Below are 16,918 nucleotides of genomic sequence, written 5' to 3'. Positions count from 1 at the left end.
TGCTTCCAGCCCAAGGCCACTGGAGGGCAGCAGAGGCCGGCTGATCCTGGCCGGGCGCCATGGGGACCCTGGGAACTGCACTGAGTCTCCCTGGTTTCTAGGGCTGGTGAGAAGCCCCTCTCTGCACCAGGAGGAGGCCCTCATCAGGAACGAGTCTGCGGGTGCCTTGACCATAGGCCTCAGCCCCCAGCGCCGTGAGAAATCCCGTCACCGTCTTCGGTATTTCGTTTCCGCAGCCCGGGCTGGCTAACACAAGCAGGCGGCTCCCGAGTGACGATTTGCACAGGGAAAGCGAGCCCTGAGCATGATTCGTCTGGAACACGGGCGATTCCAATCCCAAATCATGAAAATCAACTGTGCCTCAGACTGTGATTAAAGGCCAAAGGGTCAACAAGAGAATGCAGTGTCCACAAACACATCAAAGTCTGAATTATCCCAATGCCCTGCGTGTATCCAGTTGGCTAGATTTCCACATTTCCCAAGAAATCCTGGCTGCGTACACACTCGATGCAACTCTATTCCTAAGTAACATTTGGGGAGGTGTGTACAAGGCAACTTGATGAAGTCTCTTTAACACCACCTGGCTTTAGAGCCTGTGTCACATGGCCGTGCTGGGGGCCGCGTGCTCTGCCACAGGCACACCGACTGGAGGAGGAGCTGATCCTGAAAGCTGTTTTATGAGCTTCTTCTCACCAGTGACACCCAAGCTCTGATCCCTGTCCCTGATAAGCCTCTGGTGACAACTCAGCCCTAGGAAATCCACAAACAGAAGGCTGTGGTTTAAATGAAGGCGGCTTTGAGAAGATCCCGGTGGCAATTCTGAGCCGGTTGCTGGAAGACCTGACGGGGGTGTCTCCTTTCGCTGCTCCGTGTGGTCATGCAGTGGCCAGCGGTCACCCCTCCTGAGAGAAGGAACAGCACCCTGCCTGCCACCCGCCCTAGACGGAGGGAGCCTGATGGGGAGGCCTTGCTCCCAGGGTCTCCTCCGCAGGGCCCTGCCCGGTCACCGGGCCTCTGCTGCCCCCCAGTGGCCTTTGGCTGGAAGCAGCGGAGACAGTCCCACTGCAGGAGCCTGAAAGGCAGAGCACCCCTGAATTCATTCGGGGACTGCTGGGGAAGGAAGGGGCCGGGTTCTGGGGTGTGCAGGACTAGAGCAACCACTGGGCCCTCGGCCTGTAACTCCTGCTTCCCCAGTGCATTTTCTCCTTGGTGAAATCCAGATGAAATGAAGCAAAGGAAAAGCAGGCTCCGGGGTGAGAGGTCCCAGAAGGAAGGCTTGGAAGGAAGCGAGGGACATTCCTGGTTTGCCTGTTCCCTCCCCTCCGCGGCTCTGCACGGCCCGCCAGCGGGACAGCTCATCCAAGGGTGCCCCTGCCCGGGGCCTGAGGACCCACCTGCAGGACCAGACCCCCTCCCCACCCGGGGTGAATGCAGTCCCCACAGGTCCCAGTGGCTGGAATGTTCCCTAGGGTGGTCATTCACGTAACTGGACAAAAGAGCAAAACAGCCCCCCTGTCTGCTGGGATGGCTCTTGGAAGGCCGCCAGCACACGGAAGACCACGGCAGAGGCCATGCTGAAACGGGAGTCCACGCCAGGCTTCAGTGGACTGAGGGAATGTGAACGAAAGCTGAAAGAGAAACAGAACAGTCCCCACGCCTCTTTAGAAAGACCACAGCTGAAACCTGGTTCCCAGCCCAGCCCGCTGGGCACAGGATATGAAGAGATCAACACGCATTTCTGAGAGGAGACAGGAGGTGGTGGCTGGCAGGCAGGCGAAGCTCTCAGGTGCATTTCCAGCCAAGACCAGAGATGTGGTGCTGCTTTGCCGCCTTTACGCCCAGGACCCGAAGTGAGCTTCCTCCCCAAAGTGGAGTGTCCTCGGGACCTGGGTCGGGGACATCTCTGAGCTGGCTGGGAGGCCACAGAGACGGGTTTACAACCAGAAACCCCCTCCCAGGCCCAGCATGAAGCATGGACTGTGTATCTTAAAAATGTGGCTTTAGGAAGTGAAGCGTCCGCTGGGCGCGTGGCTCACACCTGCAATCCCAGCACAGTGGGAGGCCGAGGCAGGTGGAACACCTGAGGTCAGGAGTTCAAGACCAGCCTGACCAACATGGTGAAACCCCGTGTCTACTAAAAATACAAAAATTAGCCGGATGTGCTGGCATGCGCCTGGAATCCCAGCTACTCAGGAGGCTGAAGCAGGAGAATCGCTTGAACCCAGAAGGCAGAGAGGTTGCAGTAAGCTGAGAACGCACCACTGCACTCCAGCCTGGTGACAGAGTGAGACTCCATCTCAAAGAAAAAAGGAAAGACAGTGCAAGGTCAGCACCAGCAGGCTCAGTGCCCTGATTTATGCGTTCAGCTGTGACCTAATGTGGGGTGAATTGGTTTCAAAGAAACAATAAGCCTGTAATTTTTACAAATTGACTTTTGGCAAACTGGACATTCTAGAAGGCAGTCGCTCCGAGGGCAGCTGCTGGTGGCTGGCCAGCTTCCGAATGGGCAGCCAGTGTCCACGGTCAGGTGGGCAGGATCGCTTCTCAGTTCCGACTGGAATGACGACTCCAGAGTGACAGCTGCCAGGAGCAACAGAGGACGGAGAGAGACACACCCAAGCATGACCAGCGATTCATGGTCAGGAGGGAGAAGCCACGTAATGACCGAAGAGCTGCAGAATTCCCACTCACTGCGGGCACATCTCCCCAGGACGGAGGGGAAAGAGGTGCCTCTGAACACCACCGGAGAACAGGGTGCTGCTCACAGTAGCAAGCATTTACACCTCAAGCTGTGCTGGGGGCTTTCCCTGTGTGTGCTCACGAACCTTGATAAACCTCGAGCCAGGAGCTCTTCCAGGACACTGTCATTTTGCAGAAGAAGAAACGGAGTCACAGAGCACCAGGGGCCCTGCCCGGGTCCTACAGTCTTAAGGAGTAGGACTGAGCGTGCACCCGGGGCCCTGGCTCCAGAGCCCACCCTGGCCATCCACGATGAATCACCCGCCTCTGCACTGGCCTCACCAATAAAGCTCTGATCCAAAGGTCCAGGCTCAGTCCCCGTGGTGGGCTGTAACCCGATAAAAATGCCCCAGCGTTCGTTGAGATGGCTCTTGGAAGACTGCCAGCAAGTGGAAAATAGGACAGAGGCCGGGCTGAGATTGAAAATCTAGGCCCATATTCCAACGAACTGAGAAACCTCACGGGAGGCTGGAATAGAAACAGGGGTGATGGTGACGTTTTTCCGGAAGGGCCTCCTGGGAAGATGGAAGGGAGGCAGTCAGGGCCCTTATCCTGGACACAGAGCCTGCCTGATGGGTGGAGGGAGCTGCTCCCCCACCCTGAGGCCAGCGTGGGAAAGTGCTGGAACCTGAACCCCCGGGTCCCTCCTGCAAGGGAGGGCAGAGCCCTGCATGGAGACAAAGGCGGGTCTAGGGGTCCGCTGGCCCCTGGCTCCCATCCCACTCTCTGGGACACAAACTCACATGTCCACCACATTTCCCAAAAGGGTCTGTGTGTGCAGGAGGCCCCAGCCAGCCCAGGAGCCACCAGGGCCTCCAGTCAGAGGACAGAGTGACCGACTTCAGAGAGCACATATAGAAACGGCAGTAAGAGGGTGGTCGCTGAGGGAATCAGTTAATTGTTCCCTTCTTTCCCTGAACTGAATTTTTTTTAAGACAGTGTCTTGCCCTGTCGCCCAGGCTGGAGTGCAGTGGTGCCATCATGGCTGATGGTGGCCTTGACCTCCCAGCTTCAGTCCGTCTTCCTGTCTCAGCCTCCCGAGTAGCTGGGACCAGACGTGCACCACCGCACCCGGCTAACTTTTAATTTTTCGTGTTTTTCGTAGAGACAGGGTTTTGCCATGTGGTCCAAGCTGATTTCAAGCTCCTAAGCTCAAGCAATCTTCCTGCCTCAGCCTTTCAGAGTGCTGGGATTATGCGCCTGAGCTGCTGTGCCCAGCCAGATTCTTGAAATTGTCAATGTCATGAATACTTGGCATTTTGCTTTGAATTTGTGTTAAGCTGAACTATACTTTTTCAGAAGAGATTTTCTGTTTTCTCTTTTTTCTTTATTTTTAAACTTCTCTTGTTTCGTAATGAGCCTTTATCTCTCAGCACTAAACATTGGCAATGCCCTGTGTGAGCAGAAGCAAGATTCCTGCTCCCTGGAAATTGGAATGCAGATGGCGGCTTCTCAGTGTCCATCAACTGCCAGGAGTTAAAGTGAGGGAGACAGGCAGAGGTGACCCCAGCAGCCACGTGTGTCCACGTGTAAGGGACACATTTTCAGCTTCCTACTCCCCTTCCTCTTGCTGTGTCTCTGCTGCTGATTCTGGAGTTGGGGGTTTTTATGGTGATGCAAAGCAGCATCGCATAAACCTCTGTCCAATGACACGCCTTTGGGTGGAGGTGGGAGGTCACTTAGTTTATTCTGTGGTGCTGATGGACACCGTGTCTGTGACGTCCACTAAGAAACCATCATTTAAACCAGCTGCCATCTCTTCTCGTATCCAGGACACAGCAGGCACCTGAAAACTGCACAGTGGGGGAAGGTGACTGGAGGGGCGGTGCTTCAAGCCTTTCGTCCTTTGACTTTATATCTTCAGGAGCTTGTGCTGCACATGAAAGAAACCAGCTTAAAGCTGTAAAACTGGAAAAGCCAGGAGCAGAGATGGCATCAGGCAGGGTGAGTGGAGTGTACAGAATGGGGACCATCGTCCTTCCTCTCCTGCCCTGCCTGACCTCCAGAGGCTTCGTTTCAGGGAGGCTTAGTCTGTCTCTCAGAAACCCAAGTGAAGAAAGAAAGTAGCTTTCCTAAGTCCCCAGAAATTCTAGAATGGAATTTTTGCTGTCTTACCTTAAGGAATTTGTTCATTCGTGTCTAATAACTGTAGCCAGAGGCAGGGAAATGTTCTGACGGGCCAGGCCAGGAGCTAAGCGATGCATCTGGGTGGAGCACAGTGGCTCACGCTTGTAATCCCAGCACTTTGGGAGGCCAAGGCGGGAGGATCACCTGAGGTCAGGAGTTCGAGACCAGCCTGACCAACATGGAGAAACCCCATCTCTACTAAAAATTAGCCAGGCGTGGTGGTGCATGCCTGTAATCCCAGCAACTAGGGAGGCTGAGGCAGGAGAAAGTATTGAACCCAGGAGACAGACGTTGCAGTGAGCCAAGATAGTGCTACTGTAGTCAGGCCTGGGCAACTAAAACAAAACTCCATCTCATAAACAAACAAACAAACAAAAAACAGAAAGAGAGAGATACGTCCATGACGTCCACATGTTACGAATGAAAAGCTCTTGGCTGGGGCGGGAAGCAAGGAAGGAGGGCTCACCCCCGAGTGGACTGGGAAGGGGAAATGAGGGGAATGAATGAGTGGGATGAAGAGCGGAAATGAGGGGAATGAATGAGTGGGATGAGGAGGGGAAATGAGGGGAATGAATGAGTGGGATGAGGAGGGGAAATGAGGGGAATGAATGAGCGGGATGAGAAGAGGAAATGAGGGGAATGAATGAGGGGGATGAGGAGGGGAAATGAGGGGAATGAATGAGTGGGATGAGGAGGGGAAATGAGGGGAATGAATGAGTGGAATGAAGAGGGAATTGAAGGGAATGAATGAGTGGGATGAGTAGGGGAAATGAGGAGAATGAATGAGTGGGATGAGAAGAGGAAATGGGGGAATGAATGAGGGGGATGAGGAGGGGAAATGAGGGGAATGAATGAGTGGGATGAGGAGGGGAAATGAGGGGAATGAATGAGTGGGATGAGGAGGGGAAATGAGGGGAATGAATGAGTGGAATGAGGAGGGAATTGAAGGGAATGAATGAGTGGGATGAGGAGGGAAATGAGGGGAATGAATGAGTGGGATGAGGAGGGGAAATGAGGGGAATGAATGAGTGGGAGGAGGAGGGAATTGAGGGAATTGAGGGGAATGAATGAGTGGGATGAGGAGGGAAATGAGTGGAATGGAGATTTCAAGACCCAGGATACCGGCGCCTACCCCTGTCCAGAGACCCAGGACCCCGGCACCTACCCCTGTCTAGAGACCCAGGCCCCCCGGCAACTGCCTCTGTACAGAGGCCCTAGAGTCCAGCACCTACTAAGTCCCAGGCCCCTCGGCACCTACCCCGGTTCAGAGACCCAGGGCCTCCGGCACCTAGCCCTGTCCAGAGGCCCTGGACCTCGGCACCTGCCCCTGTCCAGAGACCCAGGCTCCTCGGCACCAGCCCCTGTCCAGAGACCCAGGCCGCTGGCACCTACCCCTGTTCAGAGACCCAGACCACGGCACCTACCAGTTTATAGAGACTCAGGCCCCACGGCACCTACCCCTGTCCAAAGACCCATGCGCCCCGGCACCTGCGCCTGACCAGAGACCCAGGCCCCGGCACCTACCCCCATCCAGAGACCCAGGCCCCCGGCACCTACCCCTGTCCACAGACCCAGGCCCCGGCACCTACCCCTGTCCAGAGGCCCAGGACCCCAACACCTACCCCGGTCCAGGACCCAACATCTAGCCCTGTCCAGAGATGCAGGACCCGTGACACCTACCCCTGTCCAGAGGCACTGGACCCCAGGACCTGCCTCTGTCCAGAGGCACTGGACCCCGGCACCTACCCAGTCCCAGGCCCCTCGGCACTGACAACTATCCAGAGATCCAGGCCCCCCGGCACCAAGCCCTGTCCAGAGACATCAGGTCCCCCGGCACCTAGCCGTGTCCAGAGGCCCTGGACCCCGGCACCTACACCTGTCCAGAGACCCAGGCCTCCGGAACTTACCCCTGTCCAGAGACTCAAGACCCCGGCACCTACCCCTGTCCTGAGACCCAGGCCCCCGGCACCTCCCCTGTCCAGAGACTCAGGACCCCTGGCACCTACACCTGCCCAGAGACACCCGCCCCCAGCAGCTACCCCTGTCCAGAGACTCAGGCACCACGGCACCTAGCCCTGTCCAGAGGCCCTGGACCCCGGCATCTAACCCTGTCCACAGACCCAGGACCCCCGGCACCTACCCCTGTCCAGAGACCCAGGCTCCGGGCACCTACCCCTGTCCAGAGATTCAGGACCCCCGGCACCTACACCTGTCCAGAGACCCAGGCACGCCGGCATCTACCCCTGTCCAGAGACCCAGGCCCTCCGGCACCTACCTCTGTCCAGAGACATAGGCGCCCCCGCATCTGCCCGTGTGAAAAGACCCATGCCCGCGGCACCTGAACATGTCCAGATGCCCTGGACCCTGGCCAGGGTACCCCTGTCCGGATACCCAGGCCCCCCGGCCCCTGTACCTGTCAAGAGACCCGGGCCCCCCGGCACCTACCCCTGTGCAGAGACACAGGCCCCCCGGCACATACCCCTGTGCAGAGACCCAGGCTCCCCGGCACCTATCCCTGTCCAGAGACCCAGACCCCCCGGCACCTACCACTATCCAGACACCCAGCCCCTCCGACACCTACCGCTGTCCAGACACCCAGCCCCCCCGGCACCTTCCCCTGTCCACAGACCCAGGCCCCCAGCACCTGCCCCTGTACAGAGACCTAAACCCCGGCACCTGCCCCTGTTCAGAGGCCACCTGGACTCCGGCACCTACCAAGGCCTAGGCCCCTCGGCATCTGCCCCTGTCGAAAGACCCCAACCCCCGGCAGCTGACTCTGTCCAGAAGCCCAGGACCCCGCACCTACCCCTGTCCAGAGACCAAGGTCCCCCAACACCTACCCCTGTACAGAGGCCGAGGTCCCCCAACACCAAACCCTGTCCAGCACCGCGCACCTACCCATGTCCAGAGACCCAGGCCCCCAGGCACCTACCCCTGTCCAGAGACCCAGGCCCCCGGCACCTACCCTGTCCAGAGACCCAGGGCCCCCGGCACCTAGCCCTGTGCAGAGGCCCTGGACCCCGGCACGTACCCTGTCCAGAGACCCGGGCCCCCCGGGAACCTACCCCTGTCCCCAGACCCAGGCCAGCCAGCACTTATCCCTGTCCAGAGACCCAGGCGCCCCTGCATTTGCCCCTGTCAAGAGGCCCAGGCCCCCCGGAACCTGCCCGTATCCAGAGGCCCTGGATCCCGGGACCTACCCATGTCGAGTCCCAGGCCCCCAGGCACCTGTCCCTGTCCAGAGACCCAGGCCCCAGGCACCTACCCCCGTTGAGAGACCCAGGCCCCCGGCACCAGCCCCTGTCCAGAGACCCAGGCCCCCGGCACCTACCCCTGTTCAGAGACCCAGGCCCCACGGCACGTGCCCCTGTCGAGAGGCCCTGGACCCCGGCACCTGCCCCTGTCCAGAGGCCCAGGACCCCACACCTACCCTTGTCTAAAGACCCAGGTCCCCCAATACCTACCCCTGTCCAGAGACACAAGACCGCAACACCTACCCCTGTTCAGGACCCCGCACCTACCCCTGTTCAGCGACCCAGGACCCCGACACTTAACCCTTTCCAGAGAACCAGGCCCCCAGCCCCTACCCTGTCCGGAGACCCAGGGCCCCGTCACCTACCTCTGTCCAGAGGCCCTGGATCCCGGCACCTATCCCCGTTCAGAGACCCAGGCCCCCGGCACCATACCCTGTCCAGAGACCCAGTCCCCCCAGCACCTTTCCCTGTCCAGAGGCCCTGGAACCCGGCACCTACCGAGGCCCAGGCCCCCTGGCACCTGCCCCCGTCCAGAGACCAAGGAACCCTGGCACCTACCCGTCCAGAGACCCAGGCCCCCTGGCACCAACCACCGTTCAGAGACCTAGGCCCCCGGCACCTGCCCCTTCCAGAGACCCAGGCCCCCCAGCACCTACCCCTATACAGAGACCAAGGCACCTGCCCCTTCCAGAGACCCAGGCCCCGCAGCACCTACCCCTATCCAAAGACCAAGGCGTCCCGGCACCTACACCTGTCCAGAGACCCAGGCCTCCGGCACTTAGCCCTGTCCAGAGACTCAGGACCCGGGCACCTACCCCTGTCCTGAGACCCGGGCCCCCGGCACCTCCCCTGTCCAGAGACTCAGGACCCCTGGCACCTACACCTGCCCAGAGACACCCGCCCCCAGCAGCTACCCCTGTCCAGAGACACAGGCCCCCCGGCACATGACCCCGTCCAGAGACCCAGGCCCCCAGGCACCTACCCCTGTCCAGAGACCCCGGCCCCCCGGCACCTACCCCTGTCCAGAGACCAAAGACCCCCGGCACGTACCCGTGTCAAGAGACTCAGGCCCCCCGGCACCTGCCTCTGTCCAGAGACCCAGGTCCCCCGGAACCTACCCCTGTCCACAGACCCAGGCCCCCCGGCACATGCCCCTGTCCAGAGACCCTGGACCGCGACACGTACCCAGGCCCAGGCCCCCCGGCACCTACCCCTGTCCAGAGACCAAGGCCCCCTGGCACCTGCCCCTATACAGAGGCCCTGGACCCCGGCACCTACACAGGCCCAGGCCCCCCGGCACCTATCCCTGTCCAGAGAACCAGGCTCCCTGGCACCTACCCCTATCCATGGACCCAGGCCCACGACACTTACCCCATCCAGAGACCGAGGACTCCTGACACCTACCCCTGTCCAGAGACCCAGGCCCATGGCACTTACCAAGTCCAGAGAACGAGGCCCCCCGGCACCTACCCCTGTCCAGAGACCCAGGCCCCCCGGCACCTACCCCTGTCCAGAGAACTCAGGCACCCCGGCACCTAGCCCTGTCCAGAGGCCCTGGACCCCGGCACCTGCCCCTGTCAAGGGACCCAGGCTCCTCGGCACCTGCCCCTGTCCAGAGACCAAGGCCCCCGGCACCTACAGCTGTCCAGAGACTCCGGACCCCGGCACCTGAACATGTCCAGATACCCACGCCCCCCGGTCCCTGCACCTGTCCAGAGACCCAAGCACCTAGGCACCTACCCCTGTGTAGAGACCCAGGCCCCCCGGCACCTACCCCTGTCCAGAGACCCAGGCTCCTCGGCACCAGCCCCTGTCCAGAGACCCAGGCCCCTGGCACCTACCCCTGTTCAGAGACCCAGACCCCGGCACCTACCAGTTTCTGGAGACTCAGGCCCCCGGCACCTACCCCTGTCCAAAGACCCATGCGCCCCGGCACCTGCGCCTGTCCAGAGGCCCAGACCCTCGGCACCTGCCCCTGTCCAGAGGCCCTGGACCCCTGCACCTGCCCCTGTCCAGAGGCCGAGGACCCCTAACACCTACCCCTTTCCAGGACCGTATGCCTATCCCTGTCCAGAGACCAAGGCCCCCCAGCACCTACCCCTGTCCAGAGAACCAGGCCCCCAGCACCTACCCCTGCCCAGAGGCCCTGGACCCCGGCACATACCCCTGTCCAGAGACCCAGGCCCCCAGGCACCTAACCCTGTCCAGAGACCGACCCAGGCCTTCCGGCACCTGCCCCTGTCCAGAGGCACTGGACCCTAGCACCTACCCAGGCCCAGGGCCCCAGCAACTACCTCTGTCCAGAGACCCTGGGCTCCCGGCACCTAGCCCTGTCCAGATGCCCTCGATCCCGGCACCTAACCTGTGCAGAGAACCAGGCCCCCGGCACATATCCCTGGCCAATGACCAAAAAAAAACACACACATGATCATCTCAATAGATGCAGAAAAGGTCTTTGATAAAATTCAACACCCTTTCATGCTAAAAACTCTCCATAAACTAGGTGTTGACAGAACTATCTCTAAATAGTAACAGCTATTAATGACAAACCCATAGCTAGTACCATAATGAATGGGCAAAAGCTGGAATCATTCCCTTTAAATCCAGCACAAGACAAGGATGCCGGCTTTCACCACTCCTATTCAACATAGTATTGGAAGCTCTGGCCAGAGAAATCAAGCAAAAAAAAAGAAACAAAGTGTATTCAAACAGGAAGAGAGGACATCAAATTGTCTCTGTTTGCAGACAACATGAGTGTATATTTACAAAACCCCATCATCTCAGGCAAGCAGAGAGCCAAACCTTGAGTGAACTCCTCCCATTCACAATTGTTACAAAGAAAACAAATTACCTAGGAAGACAACTTACAAGGGAAGTGAAGGACCTCTTCAAGGAGAACTACAAGCTACCGCTCAAAGAAATAAGAGAGGACACAAACAAATGGAAAAACATGCCATGCTCGTGGGTCGAAAGAATCATTATCGTGAAAATGGCCATACTGCCCAAAGTAATTTGTAAATTCAATGCTATTCCCCTCAAGCTACCACTGATTTTCTTCACAAAACCAGAAACAACTACTTTAAATTTCATGTGAAACCAAAAAAGAGCCCGTATAGCCAAGACAATCCTAAGTCAAAAGAACAAAGCTGGAGGGATCACACTACCTGACTTGAGACTGTTCTAAAGAGATACAGTAACCAAAACAGCATGGTACTGGTACGAACTAAATATGTACACCAAAGGAACAGAACAGAGACCTCAGAAATAACACCACGCGTCCACAACCATCTGATCTTCCACAAATCTGTCAAGAACAAGCAATGGGGAAAGGGTTCCCAATTTAATAAATGGTGCTGGGAAAACTGGCTAGCCATATGCAGAAAACAGAAACTAGACCCATTCCTTACATCTTACACAAAAATTAAGATGGATTAAAGACGCAAACATAAAAACTAAAACTATAAATACCCTAGAAGAAAACCTAAGCAATCTCATCCAGGACATAGGCAAGGGCAAAGACTTCATGACTAAAACAGCAAAAGCCATTGCAACAAAAGCCAAAATTGATAAATGGGATCTAACGAAAGAGCTTCTGCTCAGCCAGTCTCTGCCCCTGTCGAGAGACCCAAATCCCCGGCACCTGCCCCTGTCGAGAGGCCCAGGACCCCCGGCACCTAGCCAGTCCCAGGCCCCCCGGGACTGGACATACCCCCTGTCCAGAGACCCAGGCCTCTGGCACGTGTCCCGTCCATAGACCCAGGACCCCGGCACCTGCCCCTGTCCAGAGGCCCTGGACCCTGGCACCTACCCAGGCCCAGGTCTCCCGGCACCTACCCCCGTCCAGAGACCCAGGACCCCCGGCACCTAACCCTGTCCAGAGACCCAGGCCCCCTGGCACCTACCCCCGTTCAGAGACCCAGGCCCCCCAGTACCTGCCCCTGTCCAGAGGCCCTGGACCCCGGAACCTACCCAGGCCCAGGCCCCCCGGCACCTACCATCGTCTAGAGACCCATGCCCCCAGAAGCCACCCCCAATCAGAGACCCAGGCCCCAGCACCTGCCCTTGTCCAGAGACCCAGGCCCCCCGGCACCTACCACTGTCCAAAGACCCAAGACCCCTGGCACGTACCTGTGTCAAGAGACCCAGGACCCCCGGCACCTGCCTCTGTCCAGAGACCCAGGTCCCCCGGAACCTACCCTGTCCACAGACCCAGGACCCCCGGCACATGCCCCTGTCCAGAGGCCCTGGACCGCGACACCTACCCAGGACCAGGCCCCCCGGCACCTACCCCTGTCCAGAGACCAAGGCCCCCTGGCACCTGCCCCTATCCAGAGGCCCTGGACCCCGGCACCTACACAGACCCAGGCCCCCCGGCACCTATCCCTGTCCAGAGGACCAGGCTCCCCGGCACCTACCCCTATCCGAAGACTCAGGCCCACGACACTTACCCTGTCCAGAGACCGAGGACCCCTGGCACCTACCCCTGTCCAGAGACCCAGGCCCATGGCACTTACCACGTCCAGAGACCGAGGACCCCCGGCACCTACCCCTGTCCAGAGACCCAGGCCCCCCGGCACCTACCCCTGTCCAGAGACTCAGGCACCCCGGCACCTAGCCCTGTCCAGAGGCCCTGGACCCCGGCATCTACCCCTGTCCACAGACCCAGGCCCCCCGGCACCTACCCCTGTCCAGAGACCTAGGCTCCGGGCACCTACCCCTGTCCGGATACCCAGGCACCCCGGCCCCTGTACCTGTCAAGAGACCCGGGCCCCCCGGCACCTACCCCTGTGCAGAGACCCAGGCCCCCCGGCACATACCCCTGTGCAGAGACCCAGGCCCCCCCGCACCTACCCCTGTCCAGAGACCCAGGCCCCCCGGCACCTACCACTATCCAGACACCCAGCCCCTCCGACACCTACCACTGTCCAGACACCCAGCCCCGCCGGCACCTTCCCCTGTCCACAGACCCAGGCCCCCAGCACCTGCCCCTGTACAGAGACCTAAACCCCGGCACCTGCCCCTGTTCAGAGGACCTGGACTCCGGCACCTACCAAGGCCTAGGCCCCTCGGCATCTGGCCCTGTCGAAAGACCCCAACCCCCGGCAGCCGCCTCTGTCCAGAAGCCCAGGACCCCGTACCTACCCCTGTCCAGAGACCAAGGTCCCCCAACACCTACCCCTGTACAGAGGCCGAGGTCCCCCAACACCAACCCCTTGTCAGCACCCCGCACCTACCCATGTCCAGAGACCCAGGCCCCCAGGCACCTACCCCTGTCCAGAGACCCAGGCCCCCGGCACCTACCCTGTCCAGAGACCCAGGGCCCCCGGCACCTAGCCCTGTGCAGAGGCCCTGGACACCGGCACGTACCCCTGTCCAGAGACCCGGGCCCCCCGGGAACCTACCCCTGTCCCCAGACCCAGGCCAGCCAGCACTTATCCCTGTCCAGAAAACCAGGCGCCCCTGCATTTGCCCCTGTCAAGAGACCCAGGCCCCCCGGAACCTGTCCGTATCCAGAGGCCCTGGATCCCGGGACCTACCCATGTCGAGTCCCAGGCCCCCAGGCACCTGTCCCTGTCCAGAGACCCAGGCCCCAGGCACCTACCCCTGTTGAGAGACCCAGGCCCCCGGCACCAGCCCCTGTCCAGAGACCCAGGCCCCCGGCACCCACCCCTGTTCAGAGACCCAGGCCCCACGGCACGTGCCCCTGTCGAGAGGCCCTGGACCCCGGCACCCGCCCCTGTCCAGAGGCCCAGGACCCCACACCTACCCTTGTCTAAAGACCCAGGTCCCCCAATACCTGCCCCTGTCCAGAGGCACAGGACCGCAACACCTACCCCTGTTCAGGACCCCGCACCTACCCCTGTTCAGCGACCCAGGACCCCGACACCTAACCCTTTCCAGAGAACCAGGCCCCCAGCCCCTACCCTGTCCGGAGACCCAGGCCCCCGTCACCTACCTCTGTCCAGAGGCCCTGGATCCCGGCACCTATCCCCGTTCAGAGACCCAGGCCCCCGGCACCAGCCCCAGTCCAGAGACCCAGTCCCCCCAGCACCTTTCCCTGTCCAGAGGCCCTGGAACCCGGCACCTACCGAGGCCCAGGCCCCCTGGCACCTGCCCCCGTCCAGAGACCAAGGACCCCTGGCACCTACCCGTCCAGAGACCCAGGCCCCCTGGCACCAACCACCGTTCAGAGACCTAGGACCCCGGCACCTGCCCCTTCCAGAGACCCAGGCCCCCCAGCACCTACCCCTATACAGAGACCAAGGCACCTGCCCCTTCCAGAGACCCAGGCCCCGCAGCACCTACCTCTATCCAAAGACCAAGGCGTCCCGGCACCTACACCTGTCCAGAGACCCAGGCCTCCGGCACTTACCCCTGTCCAGAGACTCAGGACCCCGGCACCTACCCCTGTCCTGAGACCCGGGCCCCCGGCACCTCCCCTGTCCAGAGACTCAGGACCCCTGGCACCTACACCTGCCCAGAGACACCCGCCCCCAGCAGCTACCCCTGTCCAGAGACACAGGCCCCCCGGCACATGCCCCCGTCCAGAGACCCAGGCCCCCCGGCACCTACCCCTGTCCAGAGACCCGGGCCCCCCGGCACCTACCCCTGTCCAGAGACCAAAGACCCCCGGCACGTACCCGTGTCAAGAGACTCAGGCCCCCCGGCACCTGCCTCTGTCCAGAGACCCAGGTCCCCCGGAACCTACCCCTGTCCACAGACCCAGGCCCCCCGGCACATGCCTCTGTCCAGAGGCCCTGGACCGCGACACCTACCCAGGCCCAGGCCCCCCGGCACCTACCCCTGTCCAGAGACCAAGGCCCCCTGGCACCTGCCCCTATCCAGAGGCCCTGGACCCCGGCACCTGCCTCTTCCAGAGACCCCGGCCCCCCAGCACCTACCCCTATCCAGAGACCAAGGCACCTGCCCCTTCCAGAGACCCAGGCCCCGCAGCACCTACCCCTGTCCAGAGACCAAGGCGTCCCGGCACCTACACCTGTCCAGAGACCCAGGCCTCCGGCACTTACCCCTGTCCAGAGACTCTGGACCCCGGCACCTACCCCTGTCCTGAGACCCGGGCACCCGGCACCTATCCCTGTCCAGAGAACCAGGCTCCCTGGCACCTACCCCTATCCAGGGACCCAGGCCCACGACACTTACCCCGTCCAGAGACCGAGGACTCCTGGCACCTACCCCTGTCCAGAGACCCAGGCCCATGGCAATTACCACGTCCAGAGACCGAGGACCCCCTGCACCTACCCCTGTCCAGAGACTCAGGCACCCCGGCACCTAGCCCTGTCCAGAGGCCCTGGACCCCGGCACCTGCCCCTGTCAAGGGACCCAGGCTCCCCGGCACCTGCCCCTGTCCAGAGACCAAGGGCCCCCGGCACCTACAGCTGTCCAGAGACTCAGGACCCCGGCACCTGAACATGTCCAGATGCCCTGAACCCCGGCACCTGCCCCTGTCCAGATACCCAGGTCCCCCGGTCCCTGCACCTGTCCAGAGACCCAAGCACCTAGACACCTACCCCTGTGTAGAGACCCAGGCCCCCCAGCACCTACCCCTGTCCGGAGACCCAGGCCCCTGGCACCTGCCCCTCTCCAGAGACCTAAACCCCCGGCACCTTTCCCTGTTCAGAGGTCTTGGACCCCGGCACCTACCGAGGCCCAGGCCCCTTGGCACCTGCCCCTGTCCGGAGACCCAAACACCCGGCACCTGCCTCTTTCGAGAGACCCAGGACCCCGCACCTACCCCTGTCCAGAGACCAGGGTCCCCCAACACCTACCCCTGTCCAGAGGCCGAGGTCCCCCAACACCTACCCCTGTCCAGCACCCCACACCTACCCCTCTCCAGAGACCCAGGCCCCCAGGCACCTACCCGTGTCCAGAGACCCAGGCCCCCCGGCACCTACCCCTGTCCAGAGACCCAGGTCCCTCGGCACCTACCCCTGTCCAGAGACCCAGGCCCCTTGGCACCTACCCCTGTCCAGAGACCCAGGGGCGCCGGCACCTGTGCCTGTCCAGAGACCCAGACCCCTGGCACCTGATCCTGTCCAGAGGCCCTGGACCCCGGCACCTGCCCCTGTCCAGAGGCTGAAGACCCCCAACACCTACCCCTGTCCAGGACCCCGCACCTACCCCTGTCTAGAGACCCAGGCCCCCAGCACCTACCCCTGTCCAGAGACCCAGGCCCTCGGCACCTACCCCGTCCAGAGACCCAGGTCCCCCGGCAACTACCCCTGTCCAGTGGCCCAGGCCCCCAGCACTTACCCCTGTCCAGAGACCCAGGCCTCGGGCATCTACCCCTGTCCAGAGACCAAGGCCCTCCGGCACCTACGCCTGTCCAGAGACCTACGCACCCCCGCATCTGCCCCTGTCAAAGAGACCCATGCCCCCGGAACCTGCACCTGTCCAGATGCCCTGGACCCAGGCACCTGCCCGTGTCCAGAGACCCAGGCCCCCAGCCCCTGCACCTGTCCAGAGACCCAGGTCCCCCGGCACATACCGGTCCAGAGACTCAGGCCCCCCGGAACCTGCCCCTGTCCAGAGGCCCTGGACCCCGGTTCCTACGAAGGCCCAGGCACCCCGGCACCTACCCCCGTCCAGAGACACAGGCCCCCCGGCACCTACCCCCGTCCAGAGACACAGGCCCCCAGGCACCTACCCCCGTCCAGAGACACAGGGCCCCAGGCACCTACCCCCGTCCAGAGACACAGGACCCCTTGCACCTACCCCTGTCCAGAAAACCAGGCCCCCGGGACCTACCCTGTCCAGAGGCCCTGGACCCCGGCAGCTAC

General features: G+C 61.2%; 1 long non-coding RNA gene across 3 annotated transcripts in view; it reads right to left on the bottom strand.

The window, feature by feature from the left end:
- Window positions 1-610: 610 nt before the first annotated feature.
- The window catches only part of LOC135271588 (uncharacterized), a 53,226-nt gene continuing 36,918 nt past the window's right edge, over window positions 611-16,918 (bottom strand). For 2 of the 3 annotated variants that reach the window (XR_010339714.1, XR_010339713.1), the window contains one exon: window positions 611-4,612. This is a non-coding gene — a long non-coding RNA (uncharacterized LOC135271588). The remainder of the gene's footprint in view (window positions 4,613-16,918) is intronic. The other variant, XR_010339715.1, reaches the window with a different exon arrangement.

Source organism: Aotus nancymaae, unplaced genomic scaffold (assembly GCF_030222135.1).
Source record: "Aotus nancymaae isolate 86718 unplaced genomic scaffold, 86718_ANA_hifiasm-v0.15.2.pri h1tg000083l, whole genome shotgun sequence".
Lineage (NCBI taxonomy): Eukaryota > Metazoa > Chordata > Mammalia > Primates > Aotidae > Aotus > Aotus nancymaae.
Note: the sequence above shows the minus strand (reverse complement) of the source record. Positions and strands in the feature narration are given on the sequence as shown.